General features: G+C 34.4%; 1 protein-coding gene across 2 annotated transcripts in view; it reads left to right on the top strand.

Moving 5' to 3' along the window:
* Positions 1 to 18634, top strand: part of CDH12 (cadherin 12) — a 130464-nt gene that overhangs the window by 1160 nt on the left and 110670 nt on the right. The gene's annotated exons all lie outside the window — the stretch shown is intronic.

The raw sequence follows: 18634 nt of genomic DNA, 5'->3' as shown, positions 1-18634 counted from the left end.
TCTTTCTTTCTTTCTTTCTTTCTTTCTTTCTTTCTTTCTTTCTTTCTAATGTAGATGCTATGAATTATGATAGTTTGTTTGTTTGTTTTTAAATATAAATGAAATTCACAAAAAGTTAATTTTCCCTTCTTCCCTTCCAGAAAGCTATTACAAATGATGAATGTATAAATAGAGCAGTGTAAGGCTACATTTGGCTCATTAGGTGCTTGGAAAAACCAGACAAAAGTATTCTTGAATATTACAGATGTAGGCACTAGTGTTAAGCACTAGAATATATTAGCCAGAAATATTTGCAGTAAGACTATATGTTCATATTGCAAACATATGATGAGTTTCATTTACAAGCTGAAAACAGTCTGATCCCATCATGAAAAATTGCATCTTTGTAATGTCCAGTTACTACCAATTGTCCTGTCTCTAACACCTGTTTTTTCCTTCTGGCCACCTACTAAAGAAGCAAACGAGGACTCTAATCACACTTGACGCAGTAGCATGGGCAACGTGATTGCTGTGCTTTTTACCACTGAAGACAGAGATGCTAACGCTGCATCACTGTAGTTCATTAGTTTTTATCCTTTTATGTAAGATAGCCTGGGTAGTCATTTAGGGTCAGCCCTGAGCAGCCAAAATAGTATTACTCTTAGTAATACTATTTTATTAATTACTATTTTATTAATTACTATTAATTTAGTAATAATTAATAGTCATAAAATTGACTATTATCAATACATTTGAATTTAAGCTTGTAAGCAGCTTTAAAATTAATGGGATATTTCCATTAAAAATAATGCTTATCACATCACAGATTTACTTGGTATGTTTATAGCTCACAAGACTTTTTAAAAACTGTTTCAACTTGCTGAAAGTACGTTTTCCAAACACAATGTTAAGTCAGATTGCAAGTAGCACAAATGATAGCTATGTTTCTTGGAAGGTTATCATATGCCAGAAGGAAATGTTCCACTATTAAATACAAAAGAAAATAAAATATAGGAGGACCTCAGTGGTGAAACAACAACAAAAAGTGTGCTGCATTAGTCCATCAATAAGCTAGTCAGAAAAATCTACTTTTATTCAAAATATTCCAGATTATCATCATTTGAAACAATGTTTATTATCTGTCAAGCATCCATTTGATGTTTAATCTAGCATATTTTATGTATATTAAATATTTGCTTCAGTCTACTTGAAAAGGAATTTGCCACTTATTTGATGTCTTCTTTATTTGATTTCTTATGAAACAAGCAGAAGGAAAAGAAGGTAATGGAAATGCTACCATTCTCCTCTAGTCCCCTCTAGTCTTCCCTTCCACTCCTCCCCTCTTGCCATCCCCCTCCCCCCCTTTTTTTTTTCCAGGAATTTCTCAAAGGAGCAAAGAACTGAATGAGAGAACTTCTGTGGAAAAAATTGTTCTTTCAAGGCCAGATTGTGAAAGACATGCATAATATAAATTCACACAGTTCTCAGTGTGTCAAAATACACTCAACAGTGGTTAATCAGTATCTTTATATCATATGTATTAATTTTTTTTAAATCATAGAAAAAATTAAGATATGAAATGGTATTGAGTTCTTAGGAGCAGAAATAACTGTTTTTGATGTTTATTGTAATTTAACGTTACTCCACAACCATACATTTTCAAGGTAATTCTCTTTTTAATATTACTGTGTTGTATTTTAAAGAGATATTGAAAGTATTAGAGTTCAGGATAATTTCAGGAATTATTTTTATCTTCATCTTCCAGCCATGATAGCTGGGCACAATAGAGTTACAGCTGCATGGGAACTCATATTGCTTATTCTGGAACCGCTGCACTAGTAATGTCACAGTAATTTATAAATAGGAGTTTAATGTGTCTATTAAATCATTGACAATTTCACTAAACAGTTAGGGGTGACTAGTTAATTTTGGAAGCCACCTGGAAGAGCACACAGATTTACAGCATTAATGTCATCTGTTATCGGCCAACACACTCAATTCATTTTATGTCTGTTTTTAGAAGGCTATTTCAGGAAGTGTCAGGTTACAAATCAAAATATAGTTTAGAAACTGATGCAGTCTAGCTCAGTTAGAGATCCTGAGATAGTGCTTCATGTTGACACATGATAAGCTGACATTAACGAATAAATAAATAAAAATTAATATACTTTGCTATTTAACCTGAATGTCAAAGCAAGGGTCTGGAAATCCTCTGCTTTGGTAGTACAGAGTGCCATGAACATCCAACAAGTTGCCAAACAAAAGGGAAACACCCTTGCTGGAGATCCATCTAGCATACCTTAAAAAGGGAAATTGGAATACAGTGTTGGTATATGACTTGTGCAAGTTGGAAGAATGCTATAACACTTACTGTGACATGTACCCTTGTTTACATATTTTGCTGTGATTTGACTTCTTAGTACTGTGAAGCTCCAGAAGGCCATGCAAAATAGCACATGTTTAATAAAATTGAAAAAATATTCATGATTATTTTCTTGTGCCATAGCTTAGTCCTCACTGAAAGGTGGTAGAAATCATCAGAAGATCTGATTTTCAAGTACAGCCTTGTCTTAGCGCAGTTGAAAATGACTAACAAGATAGCAGTTGGAATTAACCTTATAAAAGGGTTACTTACAGAGGTTTAGCTTTGCTGAAACATTACAAACCGAAACTATTATTCATTGCTGAACCTCTTCTTCATTGCTCTGTTTCAACAGTGATATGCAGGGGCAGCATAATAAAATGAAGGCTCAAGAGAACAAAGTGGATGAGAGAAGTATAGGTTCTTCATTAACCAAGTAATACTGGCAAAGTATCAATTTTTAGTTCCTAAACATGTAAAGTGCTTCATATTTAAAGGAGTTAAACATGTAGCATTATTCCATTTACATATGTCTTTGTATTTATGTATTCTTGTATATCATTATCTGTGTGTTAATGCATTACACTTTTTTTTCTGGTGGCTCTTTTTTTTTTTTTTTTTTTTTTTTTTCCATTGTGCAGCAACAAATATTCTCAGGATGCCAATTCATAATCTTGCTAATGAAATACTTACGTTTTGCATAATTTTGTTCTTTTAAATCTCCATTACATTATACCTGCTTGCAAAGTGCTTCACATTTTTTATTGCTGTGATCCCCACCACCTAAATATGTTATAGTCACAACTACTCTGGTGCTATACAGAGGGCACAAAAGGAGGTGACACTGCGTAGATAAAAAATATTAACTCGATACTGAGAATTCTTCATTTTCTTCAGAGTTTTCCTCATATATTAAGGCAGAAGCTGTGATGACTGGATGGAAAGAGAGCTTTATATTTGTGACCAGAGGAGAGCGCTTTTCTGATGCATAATAATTTATCCTCTACATCTGAAGTATGAATAAAGAACTCATTTATGCATTTTATAGTGGGTAGTTTTTATTACATTAAAATTAATGTAGACCACCTTCCATCAGACTTAACTCAGCACCTCTTTCTGAACTCAGATGTTACTGTTCTTTTCCATTACATTAGTGAGTGTCTGGATAACAGGGCACTCTGTGAAGAAAATTTTGAATTTGAATTTTTCAAAGAAATCTATACTACTATGGCTTTTTTTTTTTTTTTTTTTTTTTGTGTGTGTGTGTGTGTGTGTGTGTGTTCTTCATAAGCATTGTGTTAATCTGAAAGGAAAAAAGAAATAGAATTAAGGAAAGAAATGTGTGCACCGCACTGAAAATGTGTGCCTCTGCCCTTTGTAGGAAAATAAATAAATAAATAAAAGCCTCAGTTATCGTTGCTAACTGTACCTTATTTGCTTTATATAGATACATATAATACATATATGTATCTACTAGATTTCCACTAAGACAGTCTTTATATTTCATTTAAAGCTGTCAAAAGGATTTTTCCTAGTTTATCATATTCTATGCCCAGAAATAACAGTAAAAAGTAACTGGAGAGAGATCTGTAAATCATTTCCATTTAACGTTTACATGGTACCATCTTCAAGCAGGTGAGAGGAGTTGTTGTAGGGACTACTACAAGTACTGTGTTAATTTCCCCCAGTTAATAGTTTCTGGGTGATTTTGATTTGAAAGATCTTTGGAATAGTAATTATACAATGTCTTTAACCTGCAGAAACTCATATACCCTACTCTGTCTGTAGACATAATAGGAAAATTCTTGTTGGACCTTTGTGGGTCTTAGATGATAATTTTAACTGTGATCAGGGAGTCACACATGATCACTTTTAGCCTGGCTTACTAAATGAACTCACTGAGTTTATATCTCTTACATTTTCAAGTAAAAGCATTATCACAGTTTATTACAGAAAAGAGATGGAGAGAAATGAAATATCAAAAAGTTTTGAGAGGAATCAGAACTGGAACCAGAGCTCTTAACTTTGCTTATCACTGTTGAGCTGAGACTTCTGTCTCCATTACTTATTGCTGTCTGGTGAAAAAATGTGATGACTTTGAAAGCTTTGCTTCTTATATGTTGTATAAAGTATGTGAGACACAAAGATGTTTTGACAGCTGCACATGAAACTCTGAGATGGAGGTAGAAATGCAAAGCTCCCATGAGCAAGTCAGACTTGCATTTAATGTTCACTTTTGCAAGCTCATCTTCTTAAAAGGTGCACAAAGCCTTAGCTTTACTGTCACGAGATGAGCAACCTGCATTCCGTAGAATGTTTCTTACTGCTCTTGTGACTTCACTCATTAATTTACTTAGGTAGCCTATAGTGCAAAGATTAAAATCAAAACACTGACAATAACACCTTCTGCCTGTTGTTCTTGCATTCATGAAAATTATGAATGAGAGTAACAGATTAAAAATGTATTTTCAGTGGTTGCATGTGAAAATGAGTGAATTAAAGGTGAAGAGAGATCAAAATACAAAGGAACTGAGTTGCAGCCCACATTTCAGGAGTTCTAGAAGGTTGTGATGGTTGGGTGGGAAGTGCTAAAGATGTCGTGGATAGAAAACATTAGAACTCCAAAACCCAGCAAACTTGAACATAGTGATCACAAAAGGAGAATGAACGCCATGGAGGAAGTCCTATTAGTATGAACCTTCCATCTCCCAAAAGACTTCTGAACACAGCTGAGTGGATGGTGCTGATGGTTTTAGCATGTGTCTGAAGTTTATATTGTCAACACAAATTGAGAAATGTAATTGAGGCAGCAAGAATTAAACTGCTAAGGAAAGCGTTACATCTATTGTGGTTATCTTTTGAGTATTCTTGTATGTGTGCTGTCTACTGGATGAAAAACTTGTTGGAATCAAAAGGTAATTGAAAGAAAGACAAAGAATAATAAAGAGTTTTGGAGGTCCTAGGGACATGGACAAATGAAAATAGTCTGCTCTTTTAATCAAAGTGAATTTGAAGATTTTGAATTTCTTAAACCTAAATCCTGAGTTTAGCTGAGGGTTGCTGAATCACCTGGCATATTGTTAACTTAGAAGTGAGTTCATAACTAGTAAAACATTAAAACATCAATGACAATTGAACTTAAGGAATAAATAGCTGAGTTTGCAAGATCTCCTTTCTGGAAGAGCACCAAAATGCCTATTGAGAAATGAAATAAAATTAGCCAGACAGCAAAACTTGGAAAAGTATTAAATGCCTGTAGTCACTCCTACATCTGGAGAACAGTGTGTAAACCAAAATAATTAGGAGGTTCAGAAATGGAATAAATTTTATGATCACTGCAACATATGTTTTATGAATAATGAATAAATCGTAGCATAAAAAAATCACAGAAATTAGAAAATAACATATGAGTATAGAATAAAATTATCAAATTTCAAATCTAAAATCATTTTTTTAATAATATAGGGCTGAAGCAAAAACATTTTCCCAGCAAATTGTAATTAAATATTGATTAGACATTCTTTTCAAAAAAGGACAAAGAATTTCTCAAGAGATCTAGCACCAACTTGTTTTGTCTAGCACCAAGCTGTAGAGGAAGCAAATGAGCAAGCTTTTTTCAGCCACTGCAATTAATATTTTCATCTGTAGGACATAAAGCAAAATTAAGACAGTTGGGACTGAGAGTCTTATCAGTTGCTGCAGTCACATCTAGAACAGTTTGTGAGTCAGGGCCCCAAAAGCATGAAAATCCTGAGCTGCAATACTCCTATTCTTCTGAAGTACATACATCAAATCACAATTTGTATCTCCATCTGAAACAAAGCAATGGACTGGGAACAGGTTTTATGGCAAGTGCAGTTCCACTTCTCCCTCACCCACCTCCATGTTGCAGAGACTATAAATGATCTGTCTCTCTTCTCCCTCTAGAGATAGCCATCCTCTAATCCTTCTTGTGCCTGACATCCACTCAGCTGCAAAAAAACCTACCATTTCTTTGTTCTTTACAGTGGGTCTGTTACAGATCCAGTTAAATTCTGAGGAAGAATTTTAGGTATCTATGAAATCTGTAGCTTCTGCTTTGATTTGAAGAAAGCCATTTGTACTCAAAAGCTTGCTTAATTTTTTTCCATATATGCTGGTGGAAATGTAATGAAAGGAAAAACTTCTGTAACTGATCCTTGTCTTTGTTACACATTGTATTAGATGTAAATAGATTAGATTAATTTTTTACAACTTGGAATAAACTGCAAAAAAACAACATGAATGAAAAGTCAAAAAAAATAAAACCCCAAAAAAAACTCTTAACAAAGAAGAAGAGTGGAAAGTAGCAAGGTGAAAAAAATTAATAAGTGAAAATAAATGGATATTGTTCAAATTGTCTTGATAGTAGAAAATACTTTTTATAAGAATGCTGTTGCATAGTTCTCTATCTCTCTTTGTTGATGAACACTGACTTAATCTAAATGCATATTGTAAAGCACAAAATAATGCAATAATATCATACAGTTATTTCCAAAATCGAGATTAGGCTTTTTCTAGTGGTAGAAGCTGAACTCAGTCACAAAAAATATCTGATTGAAAATTGCCCTTCTCTTATTTTTTTCAGGTTTATTTTTAAACTGGCATAAAAGCCTTCTTTTGGTTTGCTGTGTGATGCTGGAAGCATCCGTACTATGGCTGTCACATGGCAGTGACAGATAAATTACAGTGTTACACAGGCAAGAAGGTGGAAGGCACAGAAATGACGAACTGCTGGATTTCCTTTCCCTCCCCTACCCAGCCCAGGGGCTGTTATCTCAAAGAAGGTGAAAAAGGGAAAGGAAAAGTGGAAAGACATAATAACAAGTAAAGAAAATATCTATCCAGCATTGGAACAGACTGAAAGTAGACATAATATAGTTTTAACTAACAGATATCAGCTTAAACTTCTTTTTCTTCCAGAGAAGGTTTCATTTCAGAAGTGCATGGAAGGAAAAAAAATGAAAACCCTGCTGATTCTTGCTGTACTACAAATTTTAAAAAGGGGACAAAAGTGACTTTGAGTAGAACAGATGGAATAAGATGTAAAGGAGCATTCATGAAGTAAGATGGTAAAAAAGAATAACTCTACAAAATTAGAAGTTGTAGTTAATAAAGCTGTAGATAGAAAGAAACAGTGATAGATAGATAGAAATTATGGCAGTCAAGATCCTCGTCCTTTTAGGACTGGTGGAACTCGTGGCCCAGTGGCAGGGACACAGGACTACAAGGCATGCTCACTACGTAACACTGTGTTATGCAGGGTAGTCTCTTGCCGTGCTAATATTTTCTACCAGCTAGATAAAGCATAATGTTTTTCTTCTTCTATGTTCTTCTTATGTTCCTGTGCTTTGTTGTCTTCTGAAATTATTGGCTTCACTGATGGTAGCCAAAATTTTATGGATTGAGCCATATTGCTGTTGACCTAAACAGCATATGAATGCTTTTTGGAAGTACTGTATTATCTATTTAAACAGCTGTGTGCAGTACTTGTTCTTACACTTCGACAAAAGAAAAAAGTGTGCATAGAGAACAAAGGAGAGCTTGGAATAACACTCAAGTCTTCTAGCACCAGCTTTAATTACAGAGATAATTCCCTTGTGTACACTGCGTTTTTTTTAGCTCAGTCCTAAACATGTAAGCTAGACTTATTACTGATAAAGTTGAACTACTGCCATTATGACTTGGTTAGTGCTTACTGGAAAAAAAAAATAGATTTTCAGTGATAAATGAAAGCCATAGCATCATGAAAATACTTAACTGATCACTGAAAAAAATATATACCTGTTATTCATACAAACATACCGTGCTATATTCTGTACCAGTAAGGAATTACGTTGGAATCTGTGTCATTTAGCATATTTACAAATTATGTGAAAAAAGGTTTGAGTATCCAGATGACATGACAGTGTTTGTTGCTGATGCTAAGCTGTTTGTGGCAGTAAATACAGAGGCTGAATAGTAAGAATGGGAAAAAGACCTCATGAAACTGAGGATTAACATAATAGACGAAATTTTATAACAAGTCAAGCATACTGGAGAGGGGAGTAATTCCAACTTAATTAATAAAATGCTGTGCTCCAAGGCAATAATGATCTCTCTCAAATGAAATCTTGTTTTATAATACTTGTTTGCATGTTTGCTCAGTGTGCAGTGACTGCCAAAACGCAAATAGGATGTTAACAATTTTCAGCAGCAGCAGAAAAGAATAAATGTTGTTAATACAGTCTTGCATCTAAATCTCTGGTGAACCTGTATCTTCAGCACTGGGTGAATTATTTGTTTCTAACTTTAAAGAGGATGTGTATCCCAAAGAGCTGGGAAAAGTAGACAAGGATACAAAGGGAATGAATGCCTTTGGACTGACTCTTCAGTGAGAAACTACTAAGGTGGGATTTCTTGGCCTGGAAAAGAGGCAAAGAGGAAAAGATGCAATTAGGTATACCATACCTAATTCAATCCTTTCTTCACTAATGTAAGATGGGGGACATAACATGCAGCCAACAGGAGACACTTTCACAGCAATGAATAGGCAGTGCTTCTTCATAGACCATGTAAATCCAAAATTGAAGTCTGCTCATCAAAGGGTGTTGTAGATACAAAAACTGATTATGTCTGCATGCAGGGAGTGAAGATGTTCACAAACAAATAATCTTCTGAAAGCTAGTAAATATAGAGCCACCACCAATGTCTCCACAAATAAATGGAAGCTTGAAAGTATGATAGTGAGCTATGCTTGCTCTAACCTTATTGTTTTATCCAAGCCTGCACCTTTTTCCCTTGCCAGAGACATGGTTCTGGCTCCTTGAATGCAAGCTTTACTACAGAAAATACTGGGATAATAGCAGGGAGATCTCAAGTCATTATGTTGGGCTTGTCTACAAGTGTGATTCCTTCAACTTTGCTGAAAGTCCCTTGAACAGTTACATGCAGGGATATGATCAAGGAATAATTCAGTTTTTAATAGAAAAATAATTTTACTTACATATCATTTTGCTTAATGAAAAATAAAAACTACTTCCCGTGTGTAAAAATACACAAACATCTGCAGTACCTCACATGGTAACGTGCTAGCTAGCAGTTTATTAAATGAGGATCTATTCATAATATTAGATCAGAAATTTTAAAATGGTAGTGCAGGTCAGCAGCTACTGTGGTATTGAGAAAAATGTCTGTCTAGCAAGAGCTTTGTTATGCTGTTGAAAGTATTCATGCTGTGCATGAGTGCACATTTACTCAATGTGCAGTGACTGCCAAAAAGCAAATAGGGTGTTAAGAATTCTTACCAGCAGCTGAAGAAAATAAATGTCATTAATACAGCTATGCATGAATATGCGTAAGTAGCAGAACTCCTTGCACCTACCATTTCACACTATTTCTGTAGTTTTCTACTCTATGTTGGTGGTGAATCTTGCTTGAAAAGCTTGTAGAACCTCCTCAGAGCACCCTACAAGCCCCTGAGAGGACCCATTACTTTTCAACTTGGCCTAAATGCTGAACACTAAAGCTATGTGTAGCTGAAGCCTTATTTATTATCAGGTTAGCTCTTGAGCTGAGCTCATGCTGCATCAGCACACCCAGTTTTCCACGCTGCCTATGCAATTCTATCTCTGCTTTTAGGTGATAGAGGACCACCTTAAACTGTGGCCAGCTTAGACCTGGAAGGGGACCCAATCAGGTGTAATGAAACCTCCCAAGCAATCCACATGCAGCACAAATGTGGCAAAACTTAGTCGTAGAAGTATCTGCACTCAAGCCTAAATTCAAATAGCTGCAAAAGACAGATAGATATTAAGCACAAATGTTGCCATATGTCTTCTTGCTGCTATGGGTTTATCTTTTTACACAAATCTTATACTATTTTTAGAAAATGCAGTAGGTCATTTAAAATACTTTGCAATCTGTTTCATGAAACTGAAATGACCTGGTAAAGTAGATAAGAGCTAAAATCACAACACGTAAGTCTGACTGCCTGATAAGCTGAAAAGCCAAAAGTAAATGAAAGGGAGCTTTTGTTATACCTTCTGTTTTATTTATGTGGATGAAGACTTTGTTTATCTTGCAAATTCAAAAACCTTCAAAGTTCTGTGTACATTTGTGTACAGTCTTTATATACCAAATGAATAACCACATAGGCAGAGCAGGTGCTACATGTACTGGTTAAATAAGATTTAGGCTTGTCAGAAACATGCACAACAGCCTTTTGATTTGCCTATATTTACGTGAGTCTTCATACCACAGAAAGCAAAATCATTTTCTTCAGGGCGTCAGAATACACATTTGGATGGTCAAGTTGACATTTTATGTCCAGAAAAACAGCTTATAGATATTTAACTATTATAGTTTATGTGAATTAAGGATTACAATTAAAAAAAAAAAAAATGTGATCCAAAGTAGTCTAATTGCTTTGTGTTGGCAAAGCGCAAGACGAGATTAAAAAATCTCACTGTAATTATTAGTGCAATGTTTATTTTCTGGTATGTTAAAGGCCTTCTTCAGCACTATAACACAATCCAGTCAATAGCTCCTGCTTGTCGAATCCAGCTGTATCAGACCAACAGCTGGTAACTGCTGCTCGTTTAACCCTAATTGATACTAGTAGTAAAGTGCAAGAAGAAAATCAATGAGTGTTTGCAGAATCAGGAAATTCACACATGGGCCCAATGAATTCTGACAGACAGCATTTGCGCACAACTGTGATAAAGATGCTGAAACCTTGAAATGCAGGCATGTTCTGCAGAGAGCTTCTTTTTAGTAAAGGTATGTGCTACTGTGTTGTTTAAATAATGCACTATTTATTTTGATTAAGTTCTATGCTGATAGAGTTAAGAGGCAATTACATAGTTGTTGTACTGGGTAATGTTTCTTTTTAATTTAGATATGTTCGTTTGCTACATCTGAAAGTTATGGAGACCTGGGACTGAATTGTCCTTACTGCATGATGCCTACTTCAGCAAGCTGAGTGTAGTGCTCTTACATGAGTCTGATTACAGGTGTAGAATAGAATTATTATTGGATATATTAAATTTAAATATAGCATCGCATCAACTAGAAAAATAAACTATTGTCTAATGTTCTTTTATTTTGCAGGACCTATTTTAAAGAAACCTTAATTTGTGCTATACAAAACAAATTATTTTGTCATCTACTCTTATTTTAATCTCTATTAAATACTGTGATTCAGAAATGTGCTTTTATGGGCCTTATTGCTGAGGCATCTGAACATTGCAGTGATTATTCTTATCACAGCTTTGTGAGGCAGCAAACTATTAGCTCTCTTCAGTAAATGGAAGATTGGACCAAAGGAAAGACTGAATTATCAGAGTAAATATCAAAATTATACTGAAACATTAGAAACAGTAAAAATAAAGTCATTCTGATTTTTATTTTTACTTTAAAAAAAAAAAAAAGTATAAAATAATAGTATAATAAAACAGTATACAGTTTGATAATGTCTGAATAGATAAGTGTAGAGTTCTGTCTTTGCTGAAAAACGCAGCAACTGAGACAGCTGGGCAGATCTGCCTACCTGGAAATGAAATAAGGGATTACTGATTAAATTTCTCTACATCCAGCCACCGCAATGCTCTTTAGATTAAATACTTAGCTTCTAAGTCCATTCCTGGTCTTGACGTTAATAATGTCAAATTTGCAGCTGCAAGGTAAAGTAAGCTCAAGGGAAAAGGGAAGGGGAGAAAAGGGCAATGCTGTCAATTCTTTGTTAGCCTACTGCATTCATAGATCATCAGACTAGATAACAAAATTATTAGAATAACAGAGAAAACAGGCAAAGCAAAGTATTCTGCTGTTAGACTTGTAATACTTTGTCTTTCTACTTTCTTTTCTTGTGGTCTTGGAATAGAATTGAACTTGTTTCTTTGGGAGCTCAGCTCCAGAGACTGTAGCTGAACTAATGATTTCTTCAGTGTATTAAATAATTCTGACATGCTGCTCATTTTCTTAATTATTTCACAAGTATCAGTAGTTGAAAACCTGTAAAAAATAATGGTATAAGTAATCAGTCTATTCACATTATTTCTCCTGTAGGCTAAATAAGATAGTTAAGAAATGTGTACTGAATTTGAACGTATCTGATGTATTTCACAGATCAATTTTGTTTAAACTAAAGGGGAAAAAATAACCTGCTGCCTTTCTTTCAAATATCCACAAGGCAGGAACCAGAGATTTCTTCATTCTGTATACTTTTTGGGTTCTATTGCTGTGGCTTTTACATATGGATAAATGGCATGCTGTGAACTAGATAAACATGCCGAATAAATTGCTTGCTTCAGTATTTTATCTCTGGTGATACAGTCCAGAAACATGGCTCAAATCTTCAGGAAAAAGCAAGTAAGTTAAAAAAACAAACACATGTAAAACTACATAAGGATTTGCAAAGCCATTGACATTATATTATAATCATGTACTTAAAAAACTGCAAATAATTTATAGTCTTAATATTCATGAGCATTATAAGCTAAGGATAAGGCTGAGAAAAGGCCTAAAACAATTTCTACAAAGAAAGCCAGTAATGGCATTTACCTAAATGGAACAAATATCCCACACATTTTGACTGCTGTTAGCATTCTGAAGATGCTTTTCAGAAAAATGGTTTTCAGATTCAAGGAACTAAAAATAAACCATTTTTTCACTTTGGATTCCCCTTTACTTCATCTGATGCTGACTTTTATCTCCATCTGCTGAGAGTCATGTATCCCTACTTAATGAGATTTCTCTAAGTTTACAATACAGGCATAATGTAATGCCCACTTCTGTTTTGAGCTGGGTCTTAAAATAAATAGGACTTTCTTATTTGAGAGACTCAAAAAGATTTTTCTTTTAAAGAAAGACGGATGTTATCTTTCTTACCTATTAAAGCCCTGATTATGTTTCAGAATCCTGGCGTTTGTGCATTAGCTGACAGCTGGTGAACCTCTATGAGCATTTTTGCTCTGATCTAAAGTGGACTTTTGAATCAAATCTCTTGATCATTCAGACTTGCTGCACTTTTGTTCATGTTAACAGAGGTCTTGGTGCAAGCTTGATTACTTTTGCATATAAATAAACTGAGAGTGTGCTACACAAATTGTCACTTAGTCCATCCAACCAGACAAGATATTTTCTGAAGTAAAAATCCATGAGGTGCTTTTAGCGTAGGCATTGGTTCCTCAGCATCAGCTGGTACATTCTAAGATCTACTCTTACATATTCAATTGACTTGCTAACATAGATTTAACTCACAACCCCAAGCTATACAAAACAAGATATGGAGAAGCTATCCCAGTCTAGGTGAGTGCTGTTATCTTCCCTAAATTTTAGTTAAATTTTCTAGTCATTTAAGAAATCTGCTAAGCAGAAGTGATTAACACCATCAGATATCTGAAGACAAGAAATAATGCAGAATAGAATTGTGAAGTATGAGAGAATGGTCTTTGTTTCAGAGTAGTTCTTAGAGATATTTCTGTTAAGATTTATATTTGTCCTATCTCTATGGCATTAATGGCATTAATTATTAATTAACACCACATTATTATGCTTGCTACATACAACTCCTTGTTGTCACCAATCCTTGAAAAGTTTAGGTGGTGGAAAATAAGTCTTTATATAGTTAGTACAAAATCAGAACAGATGGGCTAAAGAAATAGAAGAAATGAGCTACTTTTGAGCAGAGCCAAAAGAGAAAAGTATCTGAGCAGGAATTTCAATTACTTGTACGCTCGTATGTCCTGCTGTGCTCTTGAATCATTTTTTGAAAAAATAGCCCCCAAACAATATTCATGGAGTCTAGTATATTGCTATGTGTATATATGTGCTCATATATATGTATACATACACAAAACTTTCACAGGAGGCCTGCATAAGGACTACAATTACAAAACAAAGGCTGAATAAAAGTTGAATTTTCTCGTACATCTTTTTTTTGTTTGTAACTCTCTCTTCATGTTAGAATATGTTCAGCCATCACTTATTGCAGTGTGTGGGGGGGAGGGGTGGAAACAACAAGCAAGGAACAATAGCAAAAAGTGATGAGACAGATCACATTTCTGTTGAAGTCACTGACAGATTTACATTTACATTATTAAATTTTGATGTGTTCCTAAGTGATTGATAAGACAAGGCATGAAATAAGCAATCCAAAGTTATAAGAATGATTACAGAAACAAAAAATTATTTGTTAATGCATTTGATTTACAAAATATGCTCTGTTTAAATAAACTTTTCACTGCAATACTGAAAGGTAGTGTATAGTCTAGTTAGGAATTTTTACAGAGGAAAGAAAATGAGAAAATTGTAACTCAGTGAATTTGTCAAGAGAAAAATTTGGTTTGGAACAAGGGTTAAAGGAGTGAAGAAAAACGAAGTCAGTTTCTAAATATTAGCTTACACTCTTAACATTATATTTATTCTTACGAAGGTCAGTGCTTTATCCTGTATGCCTGATAACTAAAATATTCATTATAATTTTGTATAAATTAAAAAAAAAAATCAAAACGTATATGGAAGAGATGAGAATGGAAGCATACATTATTCACAATCTGTGATAGAAAAATCTTGTATGTAGAACGCAGCCTAAAATTTCATCTGTTCTTTTTCCAAGATTCTCATAAAATGAGTATTTTTAAAATACTTGTCTATGTAAAATTCATTTGCGCTTTCTCTTAGAAACATTTGCTAGTTGTTTTGCAACATTCATTAGTAATGAGTATGATTTACATATGTTTAATTATATATATACTTTTGTCCTTCCTGTCTTATCAGGAAAAGAATGCCTCTGAAACAAGCATGTAGAAAAGAAGTGGGTATATGCTTTGCTTAAAACCAGCAGGTGGGGGAACTTCATTTGGTTATTTACTTTTGCATTGATAAAAGATCCAGTTTTCTCTCATTTGCACTCTGCTTCCTGTGTCTTGACTTCTAGCGTTTTTATCTTCAAACCTTTGTTGTGATGACCCAGTTTCACATAGGTGGAGGATAGCTTTGCTTTCTTGGTGTTTTCTGCTGAGACCAACTGCTCTTCTTCAGGATCAGCTTGAGTTAGTGGGACTGATTATTTCTCAGGTGTTCCTAGCTTACAAAGTAAGATGATGCAGGGTTCATTTCCCTGATCTTTCTTTGAGCTTCTATGGTGTGAGTGGAAAAACAAAATGCTCATCTACAACTGCTGTTGTGCTAAAAGATAAAGTACTGACATTAAAGTTTCTGAATTTGAGTGAATACTGTTTACAAATTGTACTGCTGAATTACTTTATATTCTTTTATTTCTTTGTTTCTTTTCCTTTGAGTAGAAATGATAATGCCTACTGTAAGTTGATGTAGAGTTATCATCTGCGGCTGTTCTATATATATGGTTTTGTAGAACTGGAGTGTATCATAGTATCATTAACTTTCTTGTGTCAAAGTCCATAATACCTCCAGGACAGGCAGTGTATTGTTACTCAAATCCTATATGCACCCTGCAGTGCTGATATGTGCTGCTAATTTGCTGTTGCCATGACTAAATTATTTCTTTGCTTGTCCATAAGGAAAGTAATTTTCTATCTTTTTCACAGCAGGCGGTATTGCTCAGCAAGGAAATGTAGGAGTTCTCATAGAGCAAGTAGAGCAAGAGCTGGTCTCTGCTGCCCTGGCATAGCATGGCTTATTGCTTTCTCCTATGGAAGAATTATAGTTATAGCAGCAGGATCAATCCACAGAATGCAGCTAGTAATTTTGGGAGTACAAAAGTTTATTTGCACTTTTGGGAAGCCATCTGGCAATACCTTCCCTCACTAGTTCTGTTGAGACTGCTGAGGAAAGGTGTGTGTCAGGGCACTGTGCTGCAGTGATGAAGGGAGGTATCCTGCAACTGAGATGGATAACTACAGTTTTATGACCTATGGGTATGTACATTTTCTTATTCATGCTGAAGAACCTATTCACTTCTTGATCAAACTGTATTAGGTAAGAGTTCTTACTATAAAAGAAAATCCAAAGGAATACCGTATTCCAGATGACTGCTCCATGGAGCTGTCAGTATTTGAGTCATAGAAGCCAAATATTTTCACCAGAAGCTCTCAGCACAGTTGACGACAAAATGGATACTGGTTAAAACAAACTAATCTTAAGATTGTTTTTACATTATGGACACTTGGTGTTATAATGTTTTGTTAATCACACTAGTAGATTGAATAGATCATTAAGTTTATTAATAATTTTAAAAAAGATCTTGATGTATTACGAATTTCAAAATCTTTAGCAGGGGTACATCACTGATTCTGTCCTTTTAAAAATAATATTAATGAAAACAGTAATATCCAGTTGGATTTTTGAAGAAGAATATCATCCTGATAGGGTTTAAATGTGTTGGGATGCATTTTATTCATGATTTTATTACAAGCAATTTCATTCTGTGGCAGGTGTTTGGCATCCCACAACAGCAATTCATGCTTCCTGTAAATATATCATTAAAATGAAAAATATGCACTTTTAAGATACACGTGTAGTAAATCAAAAGCTCATTTTTGCTTAAATATTTTACTTCATCTGTGCAGGATGATTTTTCAAAGCGTATTTTGCAGCACTCAAAACAAGGCCAACTGGATGGCAGCAAGGGATGCATCTATTCTGAAAGCTTTAAAAGGTCCACTGTAAGTGAATGCCTTATTCTTTTCATATCCCTAAGCCAGCCTCTCAAAAAGTAAAGGGTGTAATTTTAAATTAGATCTCTGAGCAGCTCAACAAGGATGGATATTTCCCTGTATGAGTACGGAAGGTGAGAGAAAAAGTGGGGAAACATCCTTTTTCTTCTTTTGCACTTATTGAGCCAAACTCCGCATTGTTCTTTTAATGGAACAAGCTCTATGGAGCAGTTGGCTGGTTCAAATAGGCATGTGTCCTGCTGCGAATAAGGGTTTTGGCACTTACATCTTATATCCTATACATAAATAAAAGTGTAGTACTACAAGGCACAGTCTTGCATATCTTTCTACAGATGGCCTGCACACTGTGTTTGCAGATTATGAGTGCTGTGTTCATATATTCAGGTGTTGTGTTTGTATATTCACATGCCATGATCATTGTCCAGAGTAGATCTTGCCTCCTGAATAAGATAGGAAAATATACCTCATCCTTCTGCTTGATGTTATATTTACTTAGTGAGAACGATCTTGTAAGACAGTTTTCACTGCATTGAACCTGTACAGTGCATGTCTGTGGAAGATAAATCACCTTTGGATATCCCTGAAAGAATTGAAATTTTATAACAACTCAGTTTACACTGAAAATAGTAAAATACTAATTATTAAAATATTTAGAATTAGAAACACCACTTTTGCATTCATTCAGTAATTTTTATTCATGGAGTTTTTTCCCCTCTCAAAAAAATGAGCAACAGAAATAATTCTTCTTTTCTGGCTAATTCATTGTTTTTGCAAATTCATAAGTCAAAGAATACAATTACCCATTCGTTCTTTGATTTTGTTTAAGCAAAGGCATTTCATTTATACATTACGTTCCTGAATGAATTGAATTCTAGCAGTAATTGACTTATTGTCCTACGTAAATTAGACTACATTATCCTTTATTGTTAAATTCAGTTCAACTTATGGAGCAATTATTGGTAGCATAAGAGTTTTGTTAACAAACAGATGCTAATTAACTTAGGATTAACTGATTTAATTCTGAATAGATGTAATTGTTCTCTGATCTTAGTAATGAACATGTAGTTTCTGTAAGTATGCTTTTCAAGTATGGTTAAAATTAATCATATATCACTAGATTGCGTTTTCTCAAAGTGAAGCAGAGATTTTGTATTATTCACTAAATGAAAATATATTTTTCTCATAGGAAAGGTAGACATGGTCTTTATCATTAGTCATGAGTGTTTACGCTGTCTTTTTAGAGATACACAAACATGTTTATCAGTCTTGGTTTCTGCATTTGAGCAAGGGCCATAAGGTGAAGAATTTAACAATTGTATTGAGAATCTGTGAAAATGTAAAGGCAACTTGCCAAGGTTATGTTTGATGCCTACGAGGTCAACAGCAAATAAATTTATTATTCTTTAAAATCTAAGTCTGTTCTTGTATTCAAATAGGGTGTGTGCACCCTGGTACTTGTCATGCTAAAAAGATATTTTGTAAGAAAAAAACTAAAAATGCTTCCTTTTTTGAATATTACTTTTTTGATTATAATCAGCAACTGCCATGATTTTTCAGAAAGTCAAGCCAGATGAAAATGCCAACTATGCAGTGCGTCACTTCCCTGAAATGTAACAATTTACTTATTTGTTATGAT

Source organism: Centrocercus urophasianus, unplaced genomic scaffold, assembly GCF_019232065.1.
Source record: "Centrocercus urophasianus isolate 14NV4802_14NV808 unplaced genomic scaffold, USGS_Curo_1.0 seq_11, whole genome shotgun sequence".
NCBI lineage: Eukaryota > Metazoa > Chordata > Aves > Galliformes > Phasianidae > Centrocercus > Centrocercus urophasianus.
Note: the sequence above shows the minus strand (reverse complement) of the source record. Positions and strands in the feature narration are given on the sequence as shown.